The sequence below is a fragment of the Gigantopelta aegis genome, chromosome 12 (assembly GCF_016097555.1).
Source record: "Gigantopelta aegis isolate Gae_Host chromosome 12, Gae_host_genome, whole genome shotgun sequence".
NCBI lineage: Eukaryota > Metazoa > Mollusca > Gastropoda > Neomphalida > Peltospiridae > Gigantopelta > Gigantopelta aegis.
The window spans coordinates 5771855-5792413 of NC_054710.1; positions in this window are offsets into that span (position 1 = coordinate 5771855).

The following is a 20559-nucleotide window of genomic DNA, read 5'->3' on the forward strand; positions in this document are numbered from 1 at the left end:
TACTGATTCCCGTAAGTTCTTAACCTCATTACACTCTAAGAATAGATGTTGTAAAGTGTCTGGGTAACTGGTAGTCAGTATCCAGGTTTGTACTGATTCCCGTAAGTTCTTAACCTTATTACACTCTAAGAATAGATGTTGTAAAGTGTCTGGGTAACTGGTAGTCAGTATCCAGGTTTGTACTGATTCCCGTAAGTTCTTAACCTTATTACACTCTAAGAATAGATGTTGTAAAGTGTCTGGGTAACTGGTAGTCAGTATCCAGGTTTGTACTGATTCCCGTAAGTTCTTAACCTTATTACACTCTAAGAATAGATGTTGTAAAGTGTCTGGGTAACTGGTAGTCAGTATCCAGGTTTGTACTGATTCCCGTAAGTTCTTAACCTTATTACACTCTAAGAATAGATGTTGTAAAGTGTCTGGGTAACTGGTAGTCAGTATCCAGGTTTGTACTGATTCCCGTAAGTTCTTAACCTTATTACACTCTAAGAATAGATGTTGTAAAGTGTCTGGGTAACTGGTAGTCAGTATCCAGGTTTGTACTGATTCCCGTAAGTTCTTAACCTTATTACACTCTAAGAATAGATGTTGTAAAGTGTCTGGGTAACTGGTAGTCAGTATCCAGGTTTGTACTGATTCCCGTAAGTTCTTAACCTTATTACACTCTAAGAATAGATGTTGTAAAGTGTCTGGGTAACTGGTAGTCAGTATCCAGGTTTGTACTGATTCCCGTAAGTTCTTAACCTTATTACACTCTAAGAATAGATGTTGTAAAGTGTCTGGGTAACTGGTAGTCAGTATCCAGGTTTGTACTGATTCCCGTAAGTTCTTAACCTTATTACACTCTAAGAATAGATGTTGTAAAGTGTCTGGGTAACTGGTAGTCAGTATCCAGGTTTGTACTGATTCCCGTAAGTTCTTAACCTTATTACACTCTAAGAATAGATGTTGTATGGTTTCTGGGTAACTGGTAGTCAGTATCCAGGTTTGTACTGATTCCCGTAAGTTCTTAACCTCATTACACTCTAAGAATAGATGTTGTAAAGTGTCTAGGTAACTGGTAGTCAGTATCCAGGTTTGTACTGATTCCCGTAAGTTCTTAACCTTCCAGGTTTGTATTACACTCTAAGAATAGATGTTGTAAAGTTTCTGGGTAACTGGTAGTCAGTATCCAGGTTTGTACTGATTCCCGTAAGTTCTTAACCTTATTACACTCTAAGAATAGATGTTGTAAAGTGTCTGGTAACTGGTAGTCAGTATCCAGGTTTGTACTGATTCCCGTAAGTTCTTAACCTTATTACACTCTAAGAATAGATGTTGTAAAGTTTCTGGGTAACTGGTAGTCAGTATCCAGGTTTGTACTGATTCCCGTAAGTTCTTAACCTTATTACACTCTAAGAATAGATGTTGTAAAGTGTCTGGGTAACTGGTAGTCAGTATCCAGGTTTGTACTGATTCCCGTAAGTTCTTAACCTCTATTACACTCTAAGAATAGATGTTGTAAAGTGTCTGGGTAACTGGTAGTCAGTATCCAGGTTTGTACTGATTTCCATAAGTTCTTAACCTTATTACACTCTAAGAATAGATGTTGTAAAGTGTCTGGGTAACTGGTAGTCAGTATCCAGGTTTGTACTGATTCCCGTAAGTTCTTAACCTTATTACACTCTAAGAATAGATGTTGTAAAGTTTCTGGGTAACTGGTAGTCAGTATCCAGGTTTGTACTGATTCCCGTAAGTTCTTAACCTTATTACACTCTAAGAATAGATGTTGTAAAGTGTCTAGGTAACTGGTAGTCAGTATCCAGGTTTGTACTGATTCCCGTAAGTTCTTAACCTTATTACACTCTAAGAATAGATGTTGTAAAGTTTCTGGGTAACTGGTAGTCAGTATCCAGGTTTGTACTGATTCCCGTAAGTTCTTAACCTCATTACACTCTAAGAATAGATGTTGTAAAGTGTCTGGGTAACTGGTAGTCAGTATCCAGGTTTGTACTGATTTGTATGGTTTCTGGGTAACTGGTAGTCAGTATCCAGGTTTGTACTGATTCCCGTAAGTTCTTAACCTTATTACACTCTAAGAATAGATGTTGTAAAGTTTCTGGGTAACTGGTAGTCAGTATCCAGGTTTGTACTGATTCCCGTAAGTTCTTAACCTTATTACACTCTAAGAATAGATGTTGTAAAGTGTCTGGGTAACTGGTAGTCAGTATCCAGGTTTGTACTGATTCCCGTAAGTTCTTAACCTTATTACACTCTAAGAATAGATGTTGTAAAGTGTCTGGGTAACTGGTAGTCAGTATCCAGGTTTGTACTGATTCCCGTAAGTTCTTAACCTTATTACACTCTAAGAATAGATGTTGTAAAGTTTCTGGGTAACTGGTAGTCAGTATCCAGGTTTGTACTGATTCCCGTAAGTTCTTAACCTTATTACACTCTAAGAATAGATGTTGTAAAGTGTCTGGGTAACTGGTAGTCAGTATCCAGGTTTGTACTGATTCCCGTAAGTTCTTAACCTTATTACACTCTAAGAATAGATGTTGTATGGTTTCTGGGTAACTGGTAGTCAGTTTCTGGGTAACTGGTAGTCAGTATCCAGGTTTGTACTGATTCCCGTAAGTTCTTAACCTTATTACACTCTAAGAATAGATGTTGTAAAGTGTCTGGGTAACTGGTAGTCAGTATCCAGGTTTGTACTGATTCCCGTAAGTTCTTAACCTTATTACACTCTAAGAATAGATGTTGTAAAGTTTCTGGGTAACTGGTAGTCAGTATCCAGGTTTGTACTGATTCCCGTAAGTTCTTAACCTCTTACACTCTAAGAATAGATGTTGTAAAGTGTCTGGGTAACTGGTAGTCAGTATCCAGGTTTGTACTGATTCCCGTAAGTTCTTAACCTTATTACACTCTAAGAATAGATGTTGTAAAGTTTCTGGGTAACTGGTAGTCAGTATCCAGGTTTGTACTGATTCCCGTAAGTTCTTAACCTTATTACACTCTAAGAATAGATGTTGTAAAGTGTCTGGGTAACTGGTAGTCAGTATCCAGGTTTGTACTGATTCCCGTAAGTTCTTAACCTTATTACACTCTAAGAATAGATGTTGTAAAGTGTCTGGGTAACTGGTAGTCAGTATCCAGGTTTGTACTGATTCCCGTAAGTTCTTAACCTTATTACACTCTAAGAATAGATGTTGTAAAGTGTCTGGGTAACTGGTAGTCAGTATCCAGGTTTGTACTGATTCCCGTAAGTTCTTAACCTTATTACACTCTAAGAATAGATGTTGTAAAGTGTCTGGGTAACTGGTAGTCAGTATCCAGGTTTGTACTGATTCCCGTAAGTTCTTAACCTTATTACACTCTAAGAATAGATGTTGTAAAGTGTCTGGGTAACTGGTAGTCAGTATCCAGGTTTGTACTGATTCCCGTAAGTTCTTAACCTTATTACACTCTAAGAATAGATGTTGTAAAGTGTCTGGGTAACTGGTAGTCAGTATCCAGGTTTGTACTGATTCCCGTAAGTTCTTAACCTCATTACACTCTAAGAATAGATGTTGTAAAGTGTCTAGGTAACTGGTAGTCAGTATCCAGGTTTGTACTGATTCCCGTAAGTTCTTAACCTTATTACACTCTAAGAATAGATGTTGTATGGTTTCTGGGTAACTGGTAGTCAGTATCCAGGTTTGTACTGATTCCCGTAAGTTCTTAACCTTATTACACTCTAAGAATAGATGTTGTAAAGTGTCTGGGTAACTGGTAGTCAGTATCCAGGTTTGTACTGATTCCCGTAAGTTCTTAACCTTATTACACTCTAAGAATAGATGTTGTAAAGTGTCTGGGTAACTGGTAGTCAGTATCCAGGTTTGTACTGATTCCCGTAAGTTCTTAACCTTATTACACTCTAAGAATAGATGTTGTAAAGTGTCTGGGTAACTGGTAGTCAGTATCCAGGTTTGTACTGATTCCCGTAAGTTCTTAACCTTATTACACTCTAAGAATAGATGTTGTAAAGTGTCTGGGTAACTGGTAGTCAGTATCCAGGTTTGTACTGATTCCCGTAAGTTCTTAACCTTATTACACTCTAAGAATAGATGTTGTAAAGTGTCTGGGTAACTGGTAGTCAGTATCCAGGTTTGTACTGATTCCCGTAAGTTCTTAACCTTATTACACTCTAAGAATAGATGTTGTAAAGTGTCTGGGTAACTGGTAGTCAGTATCCAGGTTTGTACTGATTCCCGTAAGTTCTTAACCTTATTACACTCTAAGAATAGATGTTGTAAAGTGTCTGGGTAACTGGTAGTCAGTATCCAGGTTTGTACTGATTCCCGTAAGTTCTTATCACTCTAAGAATAGATGTTGTACTGAACTGGTAGTCAGTATCCAGGTTTGTACTGATTCCCGTAAGTCTTAACCTTATTACACTCTAAGAATAGATGTTGTAAAGTGTCTGGGTAACTGGTAGTCAGTATCCAGGTTTGTACTGATTCCCGTAAGTTCTTAACCTTATTACACTCTAAGAATAGATGTTGTAAAGTGTCTGGGTAACTGGTAGTCTATCCAGGGTAACTGGTAGTCAGTATCCAGGTTTGTACTGATTCCCGTAAGTTCTTAACCTTATTACACTCTAAGAATAGATGTTGTAAAGTGTCTGGGTAACTGGTAGTCAGTATCCAGGTTTGTACTGATTCCCGTAAGTTCTTAACCTTATTACACTCTAAGAATAGATGTTGTAAAGTGTCTGGGTAACTGGTAGTCAGTATCCAGGTTTGTACTGATTCCCGTAAGTTCTTAACCTTATTACACTCTAAGAATAGATGTTGTAAAGTGTCTGGGTAACTGGTAGTCAGTATCCAGGTTTGTACTGATTCCCGTAAGTTCTTAACCTTATTACACTCTAAGAATAGATGTTGTAAAGTTTCTGGGTAACTGGTAGTCAGTATCCAGGTTTGTACTGATTCCCGTAAGTTCTTAACCTTATTACACTCTAAGAATAGATGTTGTAAAGTGTCTGGGTAACTGGTAGTCAGTATCCAGGTTTGTACTGATTCCCGTAAGTTCTTAACCTTATTACACTCTAAGAATAGATGTTGTAAAGTGTCTGGGTAACTGGTAGTCAGTATCCAGGTTTGTACTGATTCCCGTAAGTTCTTAACCTTATTACACACTCTAAGAATAGATGTTGTAAAGTTTCTGGGTAACTGGTAGTCAGTATCCAGGTTTGTACTGATTCCCGTAAGTTCTTAACCTTATTACACTCTAAGAATAGATGTTGTAAAGTGTCTGGGTAACTGGTAGTCTATCCAGGTAACTGGTAGTCAGTATCCAGGTTTGTACTGATTCCCCAGTAAGTTCTTAACCTTATTTACACTCTAAGAATAGATGTTGTAAAGTGTCTGGGTAACTGGTAGTCAGTATCCAGGTTTGTACTGATTCCCGTAAGTTCTTAACCTTATTACACTCTAAGAATAGATGTTGTAAAGTGTCTGGGTAACTGGTAGTCAGTATCCAGGTTTGTACTGATTCCCGTAAGTTCTTAACCTTATTACACTCTAAGAATAGATGTTGTAAAGTGTCTGGGTAACTGGTAGTCAGTATCCAGGTTTGTACTGATTCCCGTAAGTTCTTAACCTTATTACACTCTAAGAATAGATGTTGTAAAGTTTCTGGGTAACTGGTAGTCAGTATCCAGGTTTGTACTGATTCCCGTAAGTTCTTAACCTATCCATTACACTCTAAGAATAGATGTTGTAAAGTGTCTGGGTAACTGGTAGTCAGTATCCAGGTTTGTACTGATTCCCGTAAGTTCTTAACCTTATTACACTCTAAGAATAGATGTTGTAAAGTTTCTGGGTAACTGGTAGTCAGTATCCAGGTTTGTACTGATTCCCGTAAGTTCTTAACCTTATTACACTCTAAGAATAGATGTTGTAAAGTGTTTCTGGGTAACTGGTAGTCAGTATCCAGGTTTGTACTGATTCCCGTAAGTTCTTAACCTGAATAGATGTAACTGGTAACTGGTAGTCAGTATCCAGGTTTGTACTGATTCCCGTAAGTTCTTAACCTTATTACACTCTAAGAATAGATGTTGTAAAGGTGTCTGGGTAACTGGTAGTCAGTATCCAGGTTTGTACTGATTCCCGTAAGTTCTTAACCTTATTACACTCTAAGAATAGATGTTGTAAAGTGTCTGGGTAACTGGTAGTCAGTATCCAGGTTTGTACTGATTCCCGTAAGTTCTTAACCTTATTACACTCTAAGAATAGATGTTGTAAAGTGTCTGGGTAACTGGTAGTCAGTATCCAGGTTTGTACTGATTCCCGTAAGTTCTTAACCTCATTACACTCTAAGAATAGATGTTGTAAAGTGTCTGGGTAACTGGTAGTCAGTATCCAGGTTTGTACTGATTCCCGTAAGTTCTTAACCTTATTACACTCTAAGAATAGATGTTGTATGGTTTCTGGGTAACTGGTAGTCAGTATCCAGGTTTGTACTGATTCCCGTAAGTTCTTAACCTCATTACACTCTAAGAATAGATGTTGTAAAGTGTCTGGGTAACTGGTAGTCAGTATCCAGGTTTGTACTGATTCCCGTAAGTTCTTAACCTTATTACACTCTAAGAATAGATGTTGTAAAGTAAAGTTCTGGGTAACTGGTAGTCAGTATCCAGGTTTGTACTGATTCCCGTAAGTGTCTTAACCTCATTACACTCTAAGAATCTGGGTAACTGGTAGTCAGTCTGGGTAACTGGTAGTCAGTATCCAGGTTTGTACTGATTCCCGTAAGTTCTTAACCTCATTACACTCTAAGAATAGATGTTGTAAAGTGTCTGGGTAACTGGTAGTCAGTATCCAGGTTTGTACTGATTCCCGTAAGTTCTTAACCTCATTACACTCTAAGAATAGATGTTGTAAAGTGTCTAGGTAACTGGTAGTCAGTATCCAGGTTTGTACTGATTCCCGTAAGTTCTTAACCTTATTACACTCTAAGAATAGATGTTGTAAAGTGTCTGGGTAACTGGTAGTCAGTATCCAGGTTTGTACTGATTCCCGTAAGTTCTTAACCTTATTACACTCTAAGAATAGATGTTGTAAAGTGTCTGGGTAACTGGTAGTCAGTATCCAGGTTTGTACTGATTCCCGTAAGTTCTTAACCTCATTACACTCTAAGAATAGATGTTGTAAAGTGTCTGGGTAACTGGTAGTCAGTATCCAGGTTTGTACTGATTCCCGTAAGTTCTTAACCTTATTACACTCTAAGAATAGATGTTGTATGGTTTCTGGGTAACTGGTAGTCAGTATCCAGGTTTGTACTGATTCCCGTAAGTTCTTAACCTTATTACACTCTAAGAATAGATGTTGTAAAGTGTCTGGGTAACTGGTAGTCAGTATCCAGGTTTGTACTGATTCCCGTAAGTTCTTAACCTTATTACACTCTAAGAATAGATGTTGTAGACGAACAGCAGTGGAAGCGTTGTCGTTACAAAACAGCTTCGCACGAGGTCGCTGAAATCAGTACCTTGTGTGGCCACCAGCAGCAGCAATCACTGTGTGACATCTCCTTGGGTTTGACTGAATGAGTCTCTGAATCCGGGCACGTGGAATCCTAGCCCATTCTTCCTTCAGTGCACGTGACAGTTGCGGAAGCGTCTGAGGCTCCGAGTCATGCTGGTGTACACGTCTGTCCAGTTCGTCTCATAGATGTTCAATGGGGTTGAGACTTGGTGATCTTGATGGCCATGGCAGCACATTAATGTTCTCATTCTGTAGGAAATCCATTGTTACACGTGCCAGTAGCGAACAGCTGTCAGGTTGCCGTGCACGAACACAAGTTCACTTCTGCCGGTGTAGGAGATGACTCCCCACATCATGACACTCCCTCCACCTAATCTGTCAACTTGGGCGACGCAGTTGTTTGCTAAACGTTCATTGCGGCGTCGGTACACACGTTGTCGTTCATCACGTCCCTGTAGAAGAAACGTGACTCGTTGCTGAACCATACTCGCCGCCAGTTTCCCAAGTTCCACCCCTGTACATTCGTGCACCAGCGAACACGTAAATGTCGATGTTGACGTCGCAGGACAGGGCCAACATATGGTCTCCTAGCCCGTAAACCAGCTTTTGGAAGTCGGCTATAAATGGTTTGTGCAGACACCTTTCTCAAACCAGGTATGCGTCCAGCAGTGTTCGTTGCTATGGCAGTTCGGTGACGCAAGTGCACAACACGGATGTAGCGATCATGTGCTGCAGTTGTTATGCGAAGTCTTCCACTTCGGGGCCTGTCTTGAGCTGATTGAAACTGCTGGTACCTGTCCCAGAGACGTGAAATGGTGCTCTGGTGGACGTTCATATGGCGTGCGACTGCTGACTGCGATTTACCTAACTGGAGGCGGCCTATTGGAATGTTTCAATTCGGCAGGCCTAGTTTTGGCATTTTGTAACTCGTCTACGTCGAAATGGAAATGAGGCATCATTGCGAGCATTGCAGCTTTAAATACCCATCACTACCCCAATCTTTTCCTGGAGTTGCATGTGCATTCGCCAAAATCTGACCATTTCAACACTTTTCTTCTTTTTTCTATTACCTATGCGTTTCTTGTTTGACAGAGTATATCACCTACAATTTTCGAGTTATGTTTTTTCCCTAGCATTAACCAACTAAGTAGTGTGTCTCCCCCAAACCTATTTGACATTTCCTTGATTTTCGTCATTATAAAATAGTCTCCATATATTGTAAGCTCATGTATTGATCTACTTGAAGCAGATTTTAAAAGGTTTACCCACTTATTATTTATAATCAATCTTCGTACACACGAACCTGCGAACCCAGGACCTACCAGTCTTATGCTCGGTGTCTTAACCACGACACCACCGAGGCCGATACACAGTACATTGTAGTTCTTACTTAGGCCATCGAGTGACGTCAAGTGATCGTTTGTTGTTCCGGTTCATAACGTACACATGGCGTTATCCGATAAGGGACGCACCTAATGGGGTGCAGGGGGCGGTGTGTCAATTGCACAATCATAGGAAATACAAAATTTGTTTTGTTTTGTTTAACGACACCACTAGAGCACATTGATTTAGTAATCATCGGCCGTTAGATGCCAGACATTTGGTCATTTTTCGTCAGTCATAGAGAGGGAACCGGCTACATGTTTTCATTAGTAGCAAGGCATCTTTTATATGAACCATCCCACAGACAGATAACACATACCACGGCCTTTGGTATACCAGTCGTGGTGCACTTACACCTACTCATTGAGTCGTTAAAACTCGCTATGGGTGGGATTCGGTACCGGGCTGCGAACCCAGGACCTACCAGTCTTATGTCTCACATAATCCCAGAAAATACAAAGAAGTATCCTTTTGAGTTGGAAAATGATAGTTTAGCATACCTGGAGACGACCTGTATAGCTTCATTGATTTCATTAGATTTCAATTTATTTTCTTACTTATATATCTAATTAAGGTTGAAGCACGCTGTCCTGGACAAACACCCATAACTGTCGGCCCAGGACAATCAATGGATTACTGGTCAGTTGTCACAGGTTAGTCTAGTGAGAGAGAAGTCAGTATAGTGGCTTAACATCTATTAGTGGGTTACAGGTCAGTTGTTAGAGGTTAGACTAGTGAGAGAGAAGTCAGTACAGTGACTTAACATCTATCAGTGGGTTACAGGTCAGTTGTTAGACGTTAGACTAGTGAGAGAGAAGTCAGTATAGTGGCTTAACATCTATCAGTGGGTTACAGGTCAGTTGTTAGAGGTTAGACTAGTGAGAGAGAAGTCAGTACAGTGACTTAACATCTATCAGTGGGTTACAGGTCAGTTGTTAGACGTTAGACTAGTGAGAGAGAAGTTAGTATAGTGGCTTAACATCTATCAGTGGGTTACAGGTCAGTTGTTAAAGGTTAGAATAGTGAGAGAGAAGTCAGTACAGTGACTTAACATCTATCAGTGGGTTACTGGTCAGTTGTTAGAGGTTAGACTAGTGAGAGAGAAGTCAGTATAGTGACTTAACATCTATCAGTGGGTTACAGGTCAGTTGTTAGAGGTTAGACTAGTGAGAGAGAAGTCAGTATAGTGACTTAACATCTATCAGTGGGTTAGAGGTCAGTTGTTAGAGATTAGACTAGTGAGAGAGAAGTCATTATAGTGATTTAACATCTATCTGTGGATTACTGGTCAGTTGTTAGAGGTTAGTCTAGTGAGAGAGAAGTCAGTATAGTGACTTAACATCTATCAGTGGGTTACAGGTCAGTTGTTAGAGGTTAGACTAGTGAGAGAGAAATCAGTATAGTGGCTTAACATCTATCTGTGGGTTACTGGTCAGTTGTTAGAGGTGAGTCTAGTGAGAGAGAAGTCAGTATAGTGACTTAACATCTACCAGTGGGTTACAGGTCAGTTGTTAGAGGTTAGATTAGTGAGAGAGAAGTCATTATAGTGACTTAGCATCTATGTGTGGATTACTGGTCAGTTGTTAGAGATTAGACTAGTGAGAGAGAAGTCAGTATAGTGACTTAGCATCTATCTGTGGATTACAGGTCAGTTGTTAGAGGTTAGACTAGTGAGAGAGAAGTCATTATAGTGATTTAACATCTATCAGTGGGTTACTGGTCAGTTGTTAGAGGTTAGACTAGTGAGAGAGAAGTCAGTATAGTGACTTAACATCTATCAGTGGGATACAGGTCAGTTGTTAGAGGTTAGACTAGTGAGAGAGACGTCATTATAGTGATTTAACATCTATCAGTGGGTTACTGGTCAGTTGTTAGAGGTTAGACTAGTGAGAGAGAAGTCAGTATAGTGATTTAACATCTATCAGTGGGTTACAGGTCAGTTGTTAGAGGTTAGACTAGTGAGAGAGAAGTCAGTGTAGTGACTTAACATCTATCAGTGGGTTACAGGTCAGTTGTTAGAGGTTAGACTAGTGAGAGAGAAGTCAGTATAGTGACTTAACATCTATCAGTGGGTTACTGGTCAGTTGTCACAGGTGAGTCTAGTGAGAGAGAAGTCAGTATAGTGACTTAACATCTATCAGTGGGTTACAGGTCAGTTGTTAGACGTTAGACTAGTGAGAGAGAAGTCTGTATAGTGGCTTAACATCTATCAGTGGGTTACTGGTCAGTTGTTAGAGATTAGACTAGTGAGAGAGAAGTCAGTACAGTGACTTAACATCTATCAGTGGGTTACTGGTCAGTTGTTAGACGTTAGACTAGTGCGAGAGAAGTCAGTACAGTGACTTAACATCTATCAGTGGGTTACTGGTCAGTTGTCACAGGTGAGTCTAGTGAGAGAGAAGTCAGTATAGTGACTTAACATCTATCAGTGGGTTACTGGTCAGTTGTTAGACGTTAGACTAGTGCGAGAGAAGTCAGTACAGTGACTTAACATCTATCAGTGGGTTACTGGTCAGTTGTTAGAGGTTAGACTAGTGAGAGAGAAGTCAGTACAGTGACTTAGCATCTATCAGTGGGTTACTGGTCAGTTGTTAGAGGTGAGCCTAGTGAGAGAGATGTCAGTATAGTGACTTAACATCTATCAGTGGGTTACTGGTCAGTTGTTAGAGGTTGTGTGTCTGTGTGTTGTGTGTGTATATGTGTGTGCGTGTGTTTGTGTGTGTGTGTATGTGTGTGCGTGTGTTTTTGTGTGTGTGTATGTGTGTGCGTGTAGGAGGGAGTGTCTAGGAGAGAGGGTGTGTGCGTGTAGGAGTCTCTCTCTCTCTCTCTCTCTCTCTCTCTCTCTCTCTCTCTCTCTCTCTCTCTCTCTCTCTCTCTCTCTCTCTCTCTCTCTCTCTCTCTCTCTCTCTCTCTCTCTCTCTCTCTCTCTCTCTCTCTCTCTCTCTCTCTCTCTCTCTCTCTCTCTCTCTCTCTCTCTGAGTGTGTGTGTGTGTATGTGTGTGTGTGTGTGTCTGTGTGTGTGTGTGTGTGTGTTTAATTGATTATTTGCGTGTTTGAACGATCCCCTGCATAGGTTAACATTTTAATTTATGTTTGCAATATTATGTTAATATTCGAACTCTATCGGGTGGGTGGGTTAATGGGCGTGTGCGATACGTCCTTGAGAGAGTGTGGTGAATTTAGAATCTCGAATCTCAGCACACGCGTCTGAAATGAACTACGTAACAAGAGAGGTGAAGATTTCCTCTGATACCGGGATGAACTACGTAGCTGTTTAGAACAAGAGAGGTGTAGATTTCCTCTGATACCGGGATGAACTACGTAGCTGTTTAGAACAAGAGAGGTGTAGATTTCCTCTAATACCGGGATGAACTACGTAGCTGTTTAGAACAAGAGAGGTGTAGATTTCCTCTGATACCGGGATGAACTACGTAGCTGTTTAGAACAAGAGAGGTGTAGATTTCCTCTGATACCGGGATGAACTACGTAGCTGTTATAGGAATTTGACAGGGGTCAAGGTTAGTAGACCAGTTTTTATTTTACTGTGGCGAAGCATTGTAATAATATAGCTAATTTTGAATTTAAATAACGTCAGGGGTCAAGGTTAGTAGACTAGTTGTTATTAGAACATTTTGATGAACTGACAACCGGATTATTCAGTGGAGCGATGATTTATGGAGGCACATTTAATATAAACTTCATCTTTTCAGCAACGAATAATTCCATGAACATCAACAAAAGAAAACACACCGATGACGACACAGACATTGAACAATTCTTGACATATTTCTTCGTTGATTAAACTGGCGCGCTGAAGGTTTTGTGACGTATTACGAGCAAATTAAATATTTCATTGTTCGTGAATTTTAGCTATTACATTGTCTTTAAAACGCATTTCAGACAATATCATTAACATTATAGGTACTTTTCACTCATTCTTTCTTATTTCTGTTTATTGTTTAAATAGAACTGTATTCCTATGTGTAATAATTGGTAGTTCATCGGTCCGCGTAGTAACACAGCTGAACTAGTTGTGTAAATTGAGAACTCCCCATCATTAGCTAGCAGTGATACAATTTTTAAACTATTATTTTGGAACAAAATTCCAATTTAGGGTATGTAATAAATACAAAACTACATGCATGTGGTTTTCTGATTTCTGTATTCCACTCGTGTATTTCCTGCCGGAAACCCCTCTGCATGCGGCATCGGGGTTTCCTGCAGGAAATACACTCGTGGAATACAGAAATCAGAAAACCACATATATGTAGTTTTGTCTATATAGTGTATTTACCCAAAATGCATACGGCTAGCCGCAATGAAATAATAGTATACGGGGTTTATGCCCAAAACGCAAGCGGCAGACCCATCTGATAGTTCGATGGATGGATAAATAGACACAAACATATAGAGACATACAGACAGACGGGCGGACGGAGGAACGTGCGGGCAGGGAGACAGACAAACAGGAAAATGGAAGATAAATAGAAAGATAGCCATATGGGTGAATGGATGAATGGATGGGTGGATGGATGAATGGATGGATGGATGGATGGATGGACGTACGTATGTACGTCTGTATGTATGTATGTATGTATGTATGTATGTATGTATGTATGTATGTATGTATGTATGTATTGATGGATGGAGGGAGGGAGGGAGGGATAGCTGGATGGATATATTGATGCATGCATAGATGGATGGATGGATTGATGGATTGATGGACGGAGTGATGGATTGATAGAAGGATGCATAGATGGATGAATATATGCATGGATATATGGATATATGAATGCATGGTGGGATGGATGGATAGAATGATGGATGGATGGATGGATAGGTGGATGGATGGAGGGTTGGATGGATAAATAGATATAAAGAAAGAGAGATAGAGAGATAGATACGATAGATACGATAAAACAGATAGACATAGAGATGCGTGTATGGGTGGATGAATGGATATACGGATGAATGGATGGATGGATGGATATATATAAGTACGTACGTATGTATGTATCCATACACGTATGGAAACATTGATGGATAGATGGAGGTAGGTAAGCTGTATGGATATATGGATGCATGGATGGACAGGGATGGATGGATGGATGGATGGATGTATACATGTATATATATATATATATATATATATATATATAATATATATATATATATATATATATATATACATACATATATATATACATACATATATATATATATATATATATATATATATATATATATATATATATATATATATATGTATGTATATATATATGTATACATATAATATACATGTATACATATATACATATATATATATATATATATATATATATATATATTGATAGTATGTATATGTTACAGTTAATCTGTATAATCAGGTAATATGTATATTACCTGATTTTTTCCAGCTAATATGTATATTACCTGTTTCACTCAGGTAATATGTATATTAGCTGAACAAATCAGGTAATATACATATTACCTGAAATATACTTCACTAATTTATACAGATTACCTGAAACGTGCAGAATGGTATTGACAAGTCTTTAGATCAATGTAGACCAAGTTCTCAGTTCAAAACAAGTCTTTTGATCAATGTAGTCCAAGTTCTCCTTGATTGGTCACAATACCGTTGATGTACATGTTCATTGTTAAATCATTTCATAGACAATGTTACAGTTAATCTGTATAATCCACCACTGCTGTTTTAACTAAAGCACAATAAAGTGTGCACAATAAAGTTGTGCCAGCCTGCTAGGACGCAGATGGGATTATTTGGAAAAACAATGCTTGATTTAGGCTGCTGATTTCCTTTGACTGGCTTCATTTGATTGGTAGGTATAAATATCCTAGTGAATGGTGTTCTCTGTAACTAGCAAAATGGATCTAGAGGAGACTTTCAGGCGTTCGCTGTACACGAGCTATGGAGAGAATAAGTGTATCCTGCTACCTAAGGACGAATACATTAAGACTGTTGGCGAGTTGCTGGAAGTTTGTCATCGTTCATGGGAAGCCGAGACACCCCCAGAGACAGGGTTCAGTGGAAAGAGCCAACTGCGACATAAAAGACATGTTGATTGCATGGATGAGTGACAATGACACACTGGACTGGACAGTTTTCACGGACAGTTTGTGCAATTTCGAAAGAACTCAAGCCATCACACTGGAATCAAGCGTTCTCCCTTTGCTGCTCTGTTTGGTGTCGATGCGAAGGTAGGATTGACATCATCCAGCCTCCCCCAAGATGTCATTGCAAGGTTGCAAACTGAACACGACCTCCTGTCTGCAGTATCCCATCCAAACCCAGTCGAGCAATCCAGCGAGGAAGCAGAACCTGTACCAGTCTCACCCATCTCTGTACGTACGAGAGAGAGAGAGAGAGAGAGAGAGAGAGAGAGAGAGAGAGAGAGAGAGAGAGAGAGAGAGAGAGAGAGAGAGAGAGAGAGAGAGTGCCAGAGATGCCCAGTTCCAGCAGGCAGAGAGAATGGTCAAACGAAGTCGCATTGTATTTTCTAGTGTGCAAATCGGAAGCAATGTGACAGTGCCCATTCCTTCAGTTGACAAAGGACGTGCTGATCCCAGGAACATCATCGGAGTTGTGATAGAGTGCAGTGACAACGAGTTGTATACAATTGCTGTAAAAGGAGAAATATTGAATCAAATCTACATGGATCAATAGAATTGTTTTGAACTGAGAACTTTGACTACATTGATCAATAGACTTGTTTTGAACTGAGAACTTGGACTACATTGATATATACATATACATATATGTTACAGTTAATCTGTATAATCAGGTAATATGTATATTACCTGTTTCACTCAGGCAATATGTATATTAGCTGAAAAAATCAGGTAATATACATATTACCTGAAATATACTTCACTAATTTATACAGATTACCTGAAACGTGCAGAATGGTATTGACATGGTTGTTATTTGACTGAATGAATAACTATAAACAATAATATGCTGGCAATCTTTATTGGCTCAAAACACATACCATTTGCAACACACAGCACACACACTACTGCAGAACAAACAACAAGATATTTTGATCAATGTAGTCCAATGTTTCAGTTAAAAACAAGTCTATTGATCAATGTAGTCAAAGTTCTCAGTTCAAACAATTCTATTGATCAATGTAGTCAATAGTCAAAGTTCTCAGTTCAAAACAATTCTATTGATCAATGTAGTCAAAGTTCTCAGTTCAAAACAAGTCTATTGATCAATGTAGTCAAAGTTCTCAGTTCAAAACAAGTCTATTGATCAATGTAGTCAAAGTTCTCATCAACAACAGTTCTTGTTTATGCATGGCAGGCTGGAATGGCAGCGGGAATTGCACACTAATCTGGCTTTGAAGCAGTTACATCGATTTGTCTGACACCTCTTACTTCCAACACAGTTACATCTTGTGAAACCTTGTCCACCGCATCTTGACTCCAGTTGCACAGCTTGATGCAGGGAAATGTCCTTATCTGTACAGACATTATCGGGTGAATACAAGGTCGTAGCACAAACATCGAATTGGTTTCTAGAGTACTTTCGATCCAATATTCCTCCTTTTAAAGCAATTGTGTACAACTCGTTGTCACTGTACTCTGTCACAACCCCGATGATGTTCCTAGGATCTGCACGTCCTCTGTCAACTGAAGGAATGGGCACTGCCACATTGCTTCCGATTTGCACACTAGAAAACCAAAATGCGACTTCGTTTGACCATTCTCTCTGCCTGCTGGAACTGGGCATCTCTGGCACACCCTCTCTCTCTCTCTCTCTCTCTCTCTCTCTCTCTCTCTCTCTCTCTCTCTCTCTCTCTCTCTCTCTCTCTCTCTCTCTCTCTCTCTGCAGCCTAATTTCCTCCTGACGTACAGAGATGGGTGAGACTGGTACAGGTTCTGCTTCGTCGCTGGATTGCTTGACTGGGTTTTGGATGGGATACTGCAGACAGCAGGTTGTCTTCAGTTTGCAACCTTGCAATGACATCTTGGGGGAGGCTGGATGATATCAATCCTACCTTCGCATCGGCGCCAAACGTTTTCTCTGGCACTCGATGCACATGGACTTGAACAAGGTAATAGCATCCTGGGTGATGTTGGCGTACTTCTTGTTGATCTCCTTGATCATCTTGTCTTGTCCTCCATGTCCAGAAGCGATGTGGTCGCGCTTGATGATGCCAACGGTATCCTCGATAGTAGCGAAGTACAGTGGATGTTCCTGGTTTGGCTTCTTTCTGAACGTCCCCACACTGCAGTAGTTCATATTTCTTAAGCAAGTAAAACTGACGCGGTGATTTCTTGGGTGCCTTGGCGGCTTTATTGTGCTCTAGATAAGATTAGTTAAAACAGCAGTGGTGGATTATACAGATTAACTGTAACATTGTCTATGAAATTATTTAACAATGAACATGTACATCAAATGTATTGTGACCAATCAAGGAGAACTTGGACTACATTGATCAAAATACTTGTTTTTAACTGAGAACGTGGACTACATTGATCAAAAGACTTGTTTTGAACTGAGAACTTGGTCTACATTGATCTAAAGACTTGTCAATACCATTCTGCATGTTTCTGGTAATCTGTATAAATTAGTGAAGTATATTTCAGGTAATATGTATATTACCTGATTTTTTCAGCTAATATACATATTACCTGAGTGAAACAGGTAATATACATATTAGCTGATTATACAGATTAACTGTAACATATATACATATATACATATACACATATACACATATACATATATACATATACACATATACATATATACATATACATACATATCTATATCTATATCTATATCTATAATATATATATATATATATATATATATATATATATATATATATATATATATATATATATATATACATGTGTGTGTGTGTGTGTGTGTGTGTGTGTGTATGTATGTATGTGTGTATGTATGTATGTATGTATGTATGTATGCATGTGTATATGTATATACCGAAAAACACTGGTAATAACCTATATATATATATATATATGTTATTACCAGAGTGTTTTTCGGTATCGTCAATATCATATATTAGGAATACATTATTTTTATTCCTAATATATGATACTGACGATACCGAAATACACGAGGGTAATAATCTCTTTATCATATAATATCAAGCTTAATACAACATGTTTTTGTAAACTGTATACGCAAATTTAATTCCAGTCCGCCATTACTAGATATTCAATTAACGTAGGAATATTTGGCGCGGTGTATTTTTGAATGCAACTGACGTCAAACTCGAATGACATGTTTTTGGATGTCCTTACATCAAAATAAAATAGGGCTTAACGGGGTTTTTTTCTGAACGCTGGACAGCTTTCAGAGTCGAATTGCCATTGAAATATTTCTTTTGAAGAATATGAATGCATACGTCAATTATAAAGTGTCACCCAAGTACATTTGCTTAAATGCCAATAAACCTAGTGACGTGACCTCGACTAATTTACATCTAATTTGCAAAGTTATCAAATTCTTAAAGTATGTGATCTGAAAAAATACCGCATACTTTGATTGCACTGAAAATGTAAGATATTATATCTTAACCGCCCCCATCCAGAGTCAGGCCCGGGAAGTAGATAAACTTGTATATATGGTCCTAATATTAATTCTACGTCGCGGGACATGTTGGTGTGTACTAATTAGGATCTATCTACGTCCCGGTGCTTGTTAATTGCCCTTTTACCTGGTTGACGGTGTGTGCAGTCAAAAGGTAACAACGAACTAATTCTGTACCACAGTATGTTTCCTTGAATGCGTCTACTTGCTTAATGAATGACACCGCCGCGTGGTTATGCTGCATCTGTTCTGCTATCTGCAACATGTCTACAGTCACGACGTAAGCTCTGCACTGCGAGTTAACACATTTCCAATAGGTATAGATATTTTTGAAAACAGAGTTAATCAAATTTAGAAACATACATAATTTTTTTGTCGTTGATAGCTTTTTCAAATTGAATAATTGACAGAATTTATAAGTATTGAGTCTGTCATAATAATATTTTATTGATATATGAATCTCTCATTTGCAAAATATGTACATTGAAATCAATAATGATATTCCTCACCTAAAGTGGTGTTACAGAGAGGACATTTTCGTTCTAGTCTATCGATGTTTTGCCATCGGCCAGTTTCAATTGGTAGATGGTGATTACAAGTTCTGAATCGGTAATATATTGTTCGTAGTTTTTCAGATAAATATAGAAGGTAATGTTTGCATGAAAGGGTCGATTTGAAAATTCTGTATGTGGAACATTTCGGATATGAATTTAAATTATCATTCCAAACCGGTCTATACTTATCTTGGAGTCTTTGACTTACAAGTAGTATCCAGGCCTGTTGGGCCCCATGACCTACTTTCCGTGACCTTGACCTACTTTCCGTGACCTTGATGACGTCACGTGACCTCGTCCTACTGGCCCTGACCTACTTAGACTGGCCTTGACCTTGATGACGTCACGGACTACTGTACCGTGTGCAACGTCCTACTGACCCGGCCCCGACCTACTTAGACTGACCCTGTCCTACTTAGTCTAATCCTGACCTATTTAGCCCGACCCCGATCCGTCGTACTTAGCAACGCCCGTGCTATCCTGTCTGTAGGATCCCTTGCTACTAATGGGAAAGTGCAGGGGGGTTTTCCTCTCTAAAACTGTCAGAAGTATGTTTCACATCCAATAGCCAATGATTCATAAATCGAGTGCTCTAGTGGTGTCGTTAACCTACCACATCTAAGGACTCGGCCCGACGCCAGGTAGTGTGTTTAATTTTAGCGCACTGAATGATGAATGGTTATCACTGCTTACATCCGGGAAGCGGTGGTATCCTATTTTATTGTTGGTGGCAATACTGAACTAGAAGTTACATTCTTAAAGACGTGAAATAAGAAATGATTTAAATGGCGTAAAATAGAATTCTCGTTCTACGCTATCTGATAGCGCATTCACAAGATTATTATTAACTAACCTATTTCGTCACTTTATTCCGCGCTTCGCCGCTCACACATATAACGGTTTAAATGACAGGTTTTGTTAACATGCGTTTAGTAGTCAAGTGCGAACGACTTCGCGTCCAGCGCTGAGGGTACGTCGTTCGTATCTAATGTGGGGAAATTCTAAAACTGTCCAAAAGTATGTTTCACATCCAATAGTCAATGATTCATAAATCGAGGTGCTCTAGTGGTGTCGTTAACCTACCACTTCTAAGGACTCGGCCCGACGCGAGGTAGTGTGTTTAATTTTAGCGCACTGAATGATGAATGGTTATCACTGTTTACATCCGGGAAGCGGTGGTATCTTGTGTTGGCAGTCTCTCTAAATAAAATACTCTTCGGAACTAGAAGTTACATTCTTAAAGACGTGAAATAAGAAATGATTTAAATAGGTGTAAAATAGAATTGTCGTCCCACTATGTCTCCCGCGCTAGCGCATTCACAAGATTATTATTAACTGACCTATTTCGTCACTTCATTCCGCGCTTCGCCGCTCGCACATATAATGGTTTAAATGACAGATTTTGTTGATGTTTCGGTAGCTCAGTCGTTAGCGTAGTCGACTTTAGCGTGAAAGGTACGTCGTTCGTATCTCATGTGGGGAAATTATATTTTTCTATTATTTTTAAAACAAAATAATAATTTAT